This window comes from Hylaeus volcanicus, chromosome 2 (assembly GCF_026283585.1).
Source record: "Hylaeus volcanicus isolate JK05 chromosome 2, UHH_iyHylVolc1.0_haploid, whole genome shotgun sequence".
Lineage (NCBI taxonomy): Eukaryota > Metazoa > Arthropoda > Insecta > Hymenoptera > Colletidae > Hylaeus > Hylaeus volcanicus.
In genome coordinates this window covers 29,896,198-29,902,431 of record NC_071977.1, presented here as the reverse complement: position 1 = coordinate 29,902,431, position 6,234 = coordinate 29,896,198, and the positions used below count along the sequence as shown (strand labels likewise).

The window sequence follows — 6,234 nt, the reverse complement described above, 5'->3', positions numbered from 1 at the left end:
TTTTAAATTTGGTTTAAAATTGCCATCACGAGTCAGCCTCGTGATTTGCAAGTTTGGCCTAAAATTTCCACAACCACGCTCGAAAAACTTTTCCAAGTCGGACATTTTGATTACTTTTCGGCCCTCCTAATACACAGGTAAATCATTTTTCGTCGGTTCAAGCGAAAACAGCGACATTGCTCGAAAGTAAAGCGGAAAATTGGCAAGCTGGTAAAAGAATTCGCGAGAAGGAGAACGCAAGGAAGAAGTACGACTATTTTCCGACGCTAATTAATTGTTTATCGCTAGAATTAATCACCCGCCGTCCGCCATGGGGTCCGTTGGTAACAGGAAACTCGAGACTTTCGGACTATTAACGATCGTCCCGGCGAATTCATCGTCGCAATTAAATGCGAAGTATTCCTTGCTTCGTCCTACTCCTGAATATGCAGTAAAGTCTCCTGCCGCGCTTTCGCTTCCTCTTTGCGTTTCGCTTTGGTGACGATACGCGGTAGATTACGGTATTACTCGTGTCATAGGGATATCGTCGCTTGTCGATTTTCCATTCGCGATAATATTGGGGTTCAATATTGTCCAGATTATTGGAGACTACGTAATCAAACATTCATTTATATAACTTCATAAAAATTCATGAGTTTCATTTAAATTTGGTTCTTTGTCGCTCGAATGTCAGAATTAATCTTTATAGTCGTTCAGTGAAAAGCACCGACACCCCGTATATCAACGCGTTGAACACATCCCTTCGTTCTCTGTCGTCCTCTCGAACGCGAGCTTGGCTTCGACGCGAGGGACTGCTGTCCGCGGCAGTAGCAATGCCCCGACTATGGTCAGACGCGGCGACACGCGAACGAAACTCCGCACTCGTTCGGTCGCGTCGCGCGCCACCGCACCGATCCGTTTCTCCGTTGTTCGACCAGTGTTGGATTTCTCTTTTTCCCTCTCGAAACGTCGCGTCGCCTCGTCGAGGCTCTTCCGTAATTTTAGCGGGGCCTTTTCCTCGGAGATGAACACCGGTGAAAATATCGAGGTCGTGACTCGATTCTCTCTAGCGATCGCACCGGAACGAACCACGTCCATTGTTTCCGAGCGGGAAATGCTGATCTAGCCGAATGGAACGCTCGAACGAAATCCTGATTAACGTCGCCGATCGATGAGCATCGATCGTTCCAATTTCGTCGACGCGTATACCTTAAGAAACGGAGAAGTTTCGTTTTCGTCGCTGATGAACGCGATCGCGATCGCGCTACAACGATCGGGTTTTTTCAAATTTGTGGAGTGCGAAAGGATCGAACGTCCTTGCGACACCCAGAGACACCTCCGAAGAAAATGTTGCCGCGGAACCTAGTCTTGGAACCGATTCTCGTTTTCAATTGTTCGTCTCGCAACGGAGATTTCCCAAAGAACGACCTCGCCGCGGTTGGTCCGATCGAGGAGAAGAAACGCGCGGAGTTTCGTTGACTGGAAATCGGATCGCGACTCGCAGTCGTTTACGCGATTATTTTTTTACCGTTGTCGTATAAATGGAGGTCGCGATCGAACGAACCGAAAGAGCGAACCGTCGGACGCCAAAGCCGGAGAACAAAGGGACTCGCGCGACGGTCTTTATTTCCGGCGTGGAAGTCACGTTGTTATCAGGTGACGGCAGGGTGCAGCGAGCGTACGGATCGACGGCTGGCGGAATCGGGAAGGGTTTAACAGGACGAGAAGGGACCAGGGGGATAGAGTGAAAAAGTAGAGGGACGAACGGAGGCCAAAGAACAGACGAGACCCGATTAAATAGCAGAGCGTGACAAGCAAAGAATAAATGGAAGAGACAGGAAGACGGAACAAATAGGGCGCAGAAGAATGGGAAAGAGCAAGGGGCGCACGGGGTGGAAACGTACGGAGAAGGGCGCGCGATACAATGAAAACGAGGTCGGAAAAAAGAGAGAGCGAGGAGACACCCCGGAATGAAATTACAGAGAACTATCGCAAAAATGGAAGGTTCCTTACCGTATGTGTACCTACTTAATATCTATATCTGCGCGCTCGTAACCTTTGCCCGCGGATGCATGCACGGACTTTATTGAAACGGCAGCGGCCAGGTCCACTTTTAATCGGTCCCCATACGACCACCGTTATTTGCATAGTTGCTTTTGTTCGTGGCAGAAAGGAACGAGACCGTTTGCAGATGTACAGGGTGTTTCGCTAGAAACAGGCCACCTTAATGTCTCCGCTGCTTGGAACAATAGGAAGAATCGTTGCTTGCAAAAGTTGCACGGCTTCGAGGCACGCGGATCACGGTGGCAATGTTTTTCTCCGCGAATCGTGCCGTAGAATAATTAATCTCGTTTCGAATACCACCGCTGTGTCTCTTACGACGGAATTTCACGTAGCGATAAAATTTAATAACGCGTCTTATTGGAAACGGGGTATAACGAAATAATGAAATACTAGATTCATTGATTACACGTTTCGATTTTATTACCGAAGTAAGAAGAAGGTAGACAGAATTTCTAGCAGTACACGATGCAGAGTCTCAAGCACTCGAGAGGGCAGGCTGTATACTAAACTTTCTCTTTCGTTATTCTGCAGTGACAAGTACGTATATTCTCGGTACATTTATTTTTGTAGTAAAATAAAATGTTAACCCTTTGCACTCGAGGCTTTTTTTCTGGTATCTACCAGTAACTCGTTACTAAGCTTATTCTTGGATTCACTTGGAAGACGTAGGCGGATTCGTGATCGCAAACTAATTTCAGATTTTACTGCACCTATTACCGACCTTTACTGCACTGACAATTCGATCAATTCTTTTATTGACACCTCGAGTTCCAATGAAATGAAACGTAAACAAACGTCCAGTCACCTCTCGAGTGCAAAGGGTTGAATTATAGCAAATATTCCGACGCGTCTATTCAGAGATTGAGATTCAATTTCCGATATCGTAGAAGGTCTCAGGCATCGTCTATGTATTTTAGACGCGAACGAACTTTAGCACTTTTGTTCCCAAAGTTGTCGAGGGAGTTTGTAAACAATATAAGAGCATACCGAAAGGATCATATCGAAGGGTTTTATTACATTTGGCACGGATAGAGACTATACCTCGCCATCTATAAATGACTCGTAACGGCTGGGCGACGCCCGCGCCGGATGCCATCGAGAATGCCTGTTCGATCGACGCCGACGCCGACGCCTCGATTACCGAGATTGGTCCGGGATCGACTGTCCTGTACCGAAGAGGTCGTGGCGAGATTTCGGTTTGTTTGGACGATGCGCGGTCAAGGCTTGTCGCGTTCGACGCCGATACAGGATATCGATTCTCGGATGCCTGTGCACGAAGAAAACGATGGACAGAGCCGATAGGAGGGAAGCGTCCAACGAAAAAGGATAGGATAGGCAGGAATGGTGGATAGAGCGGGATCGGGACGGGATAAATGGGAGGGAAGAGAAGAGAACGATTCTATCTCGCATGGACGCACCGGTTGGTCCCAACCGAATGCAGTCGTACGTTGGCTGGCTTCATTAAAAGCTTCTCGCCGGCACGGAGGATTTTCCCTTCTTTTTTCCGCCGGGCGCGACCGCACTGGCAGCGCCGCGCGGGGACATTGTTAATTAGAAGCAAAGGGAGGATGGATGAAGAGGACTGCGACGAGCGAAAAAGAAGGATGAAAATGCCAGGATAGGAGCTTTTTAAAAAGCCACGCTCGAACGCACGCGCACCGTAAACCCGCGATAAACCTCGGATCACGTAAATCATTTGGTGTGGCGCGTGGTGATAGAAGAGGGCGAGAACGGGGTTCGGAGGGCCGGGGTCTACCGCGAGTTCCACTCCACGAACGATGGAAAACGTTTCCAAGCGGAGAGTAGAGCTCGCAGTCGACACGCATTCGCGATTACCCTCCGAGTGGGAACGAGCCAGCGAAACGAGCCAGGCCACCGACCCTCTTTCGCGTCTCGCCTATCGATACTTTTTCCTCCTGCTAAACCGACCGACCCTTCTCTAATTCCCCATTGACGATATTAGAAATAAAATAGAAACAAACACCGCGCGACTTTGGTTTTTACCGCTCGGGTCTGATTAAAAACCCGCGAGAATTTGTTCACGCACGGTTTGTTTGCGAAGAACACCTAGGGTATACATTTATTTATGAACTTCATTCGAGAGAGCATTTCCACAGAAGCAAGGGAATGCATCGGTCTCTCAATGGTGCACTCGGCGAGAAACTTTCATCTCGTGGCATTTCCTTGGACCCGCTGACGCATACAGATTGCACGAGAATTGATAAATGGCAGCGTTCGGTCGTTTCTTGTTTACCCATTCGATCCGTACCTTCTTTTCGCCGCGATTAATAATTCCGTCCTTACTCCGTAATACCAGCTCGTAGGTTCGTATTTAGACTCGATATTAAATATTTCGCGAATATATACTCCTATATATATATATAGGAATATATAGGAATATATAGGAATATATATATAATTACATTAATAAATATATAGGAATATATATATAATTATATTAATAAATACTCGTATCGACTTCATATTGAAGTCGTTTCTACGTAAAACGAAGTGAATATATGTACTGTATATATATATACAGTAGATAATACATTCTTCACTTTATTTCACTTCGTTTTACGTAGAAGCGACTTCAATATGAAGTCGATACGAGTATCAAAATGAACTTCAACAACACCAAATTCAATATGAATATGAATACGAACTTGAATATGAATATCAAAATGAAATCTCACGAAGGAAGTATTATATACTTGTAAATTAATATAAATTTCTTTTTTTTTTTTTAACGAAGTTTTAAAACTTAAACAGTTGTGCGGATACTTGTTGCTTCAATATTTCTATCGATTAATTGTTTTTTTCTTGTTAATCTCGCAACTTACGTAAATAGCTATTTTTTTGTTGTAATCTATCTATTCTAGAGATTTTCGTGAATATGTAGAATGTCATTGGTTATAAAAAATAAGTTAATAAGTTACAATTTTACATAGTTCTTTTTTTTGGAAATTGTTCGATGTACGAATACTTTCTACACCCACTGTACGTGCAAACACGAGTTTACTCGTGACCGGTCGACACCGTGTCAAGTACGTATGACGCTGGTTGAAAGCCAACCGATCGCTTGCTTCCGTTCGAAAGCCTTTGTAGAGCACTGGTCACCTTGAACCACTTGCGAACGCGTCGTTAGAAGCGAAGTTTTTCGCTGTGGGATACACGGAACGTACGAATCGGAAAAGTACGATGCACGCGACAAGCAAGCCGTGACAAACGAGGTCTTGGAAGAGCTCGACGGAGGCGGGCCGTGGCTCCGAGAGCGGAGAAAACTCCGGAAATGGATTCCTTGGGAATTCGCAAACGAGGGTAGACCACGATATAATATTACGAATCTCTGGCGAGATCTCGGTTAAATTCAATAAGAAATTCGACTCGAGGCACCGGAATCCCGTGCCTCCCGTCGCTCCTTATCCTTGTTTCCTGTCGCGACTCCCGCTTGGTTCGAACACACTGCCAGAGATCATCGTGTTGTATCTAATTGCGTCTCGGTTGCCGTTTTTGTTTCAGGGCCTCCCGACGGACGAGTAACGAAGCGTGGCCCGCTCTCCAGGTACGAGTACAGTCGCGTTTTCTTCTCTCTAACGAACCGTCGCGACGCGCAGTTTGTATTCCAATTTAACGGCGTCTCTCTTTCCTTTCTTCGTTTTTCTCGTCCTTCGTCGAAGAAGACATTTCCGCGTCCCCCGACGCTCGATACTCGGTGCAACCGTACTTAACGTTACATTTCACGAGGAACCCGTTCTCCGTCCTATGAGTATTTTTCCGAATTTTCCATTCGCGTAATTATTCGTTCCCGGAAACGTTCGCGCGAGAGTCTTATTTGGATGTAGCTAGAACGGGGGGAACGTTCGAGTTTCTTCATCGACTCGTGCGATCGTAATTACTCTCAATCCCTACCGTCGCGTCGACAATTACTTCAATTAGAATAATTACTTCGAAACTCAACGTCGCGTTACATTTACGTGACGTCTGGGAGACTATTCGGTAGGAGTACTCTTAGCTAGCGGCACGCTCTCTGTAACATTAAATAATCACCGGAGTAATTTCGAACGCTTGACTTAACCGGCGTTAAATCTTTCCAGTTCTTTCGCGTCTCTTTCAGAGTCGAGTACGATCGGGTTACGCTTCCACGTTGTAAGCAAGGTTCTCGCCACGGGTATTATCTTACGTTCAATA

At 46.0% G+C, this 6,234-nt stretch overlaps 1 protein-coding gene and 1 long non-coding RNA gene across 7 annotated transcripts in view; one reads left to right on the top strand and one right to left on the bottom strand.

Moving 5' to 3' along the window:
* Nucleotides 1–6,234, bottom strand: part of LOC128872347 (uncharacterized) — a 142,852-nt gene that overhangs the window by 20,273 nt on the left and 116,345 nt on the right. The gene's annotated exons all lie outside the window — the stretch shown is intronic.
* The window catches only part of LOC128872345 (leucine-rich repeat-containing protein 24-like), a 128,028-nt gene that overhangs the window by 74,188 nt on the left and 47,606 nt on the right, over nt 1–6,234 (top strand). For 4 of the 6 annotated variants that reach the window (XM_054114949.1, XM_054114948.1, XM_054114950.1 and 1 more), the window contains one exon: nt 5,566–5,608. The exons of the other annotated variants lie outside the window; for them this stretch is intronic. The gene's annotated coding sequence lies outside the window, so the exon portion shown is untranslated. The remainder of the gene's footprint in view (nt 1–5,565; nt 5,609–6,234) is intronic. 6 annotated transcript variants of the gene reach the window in all.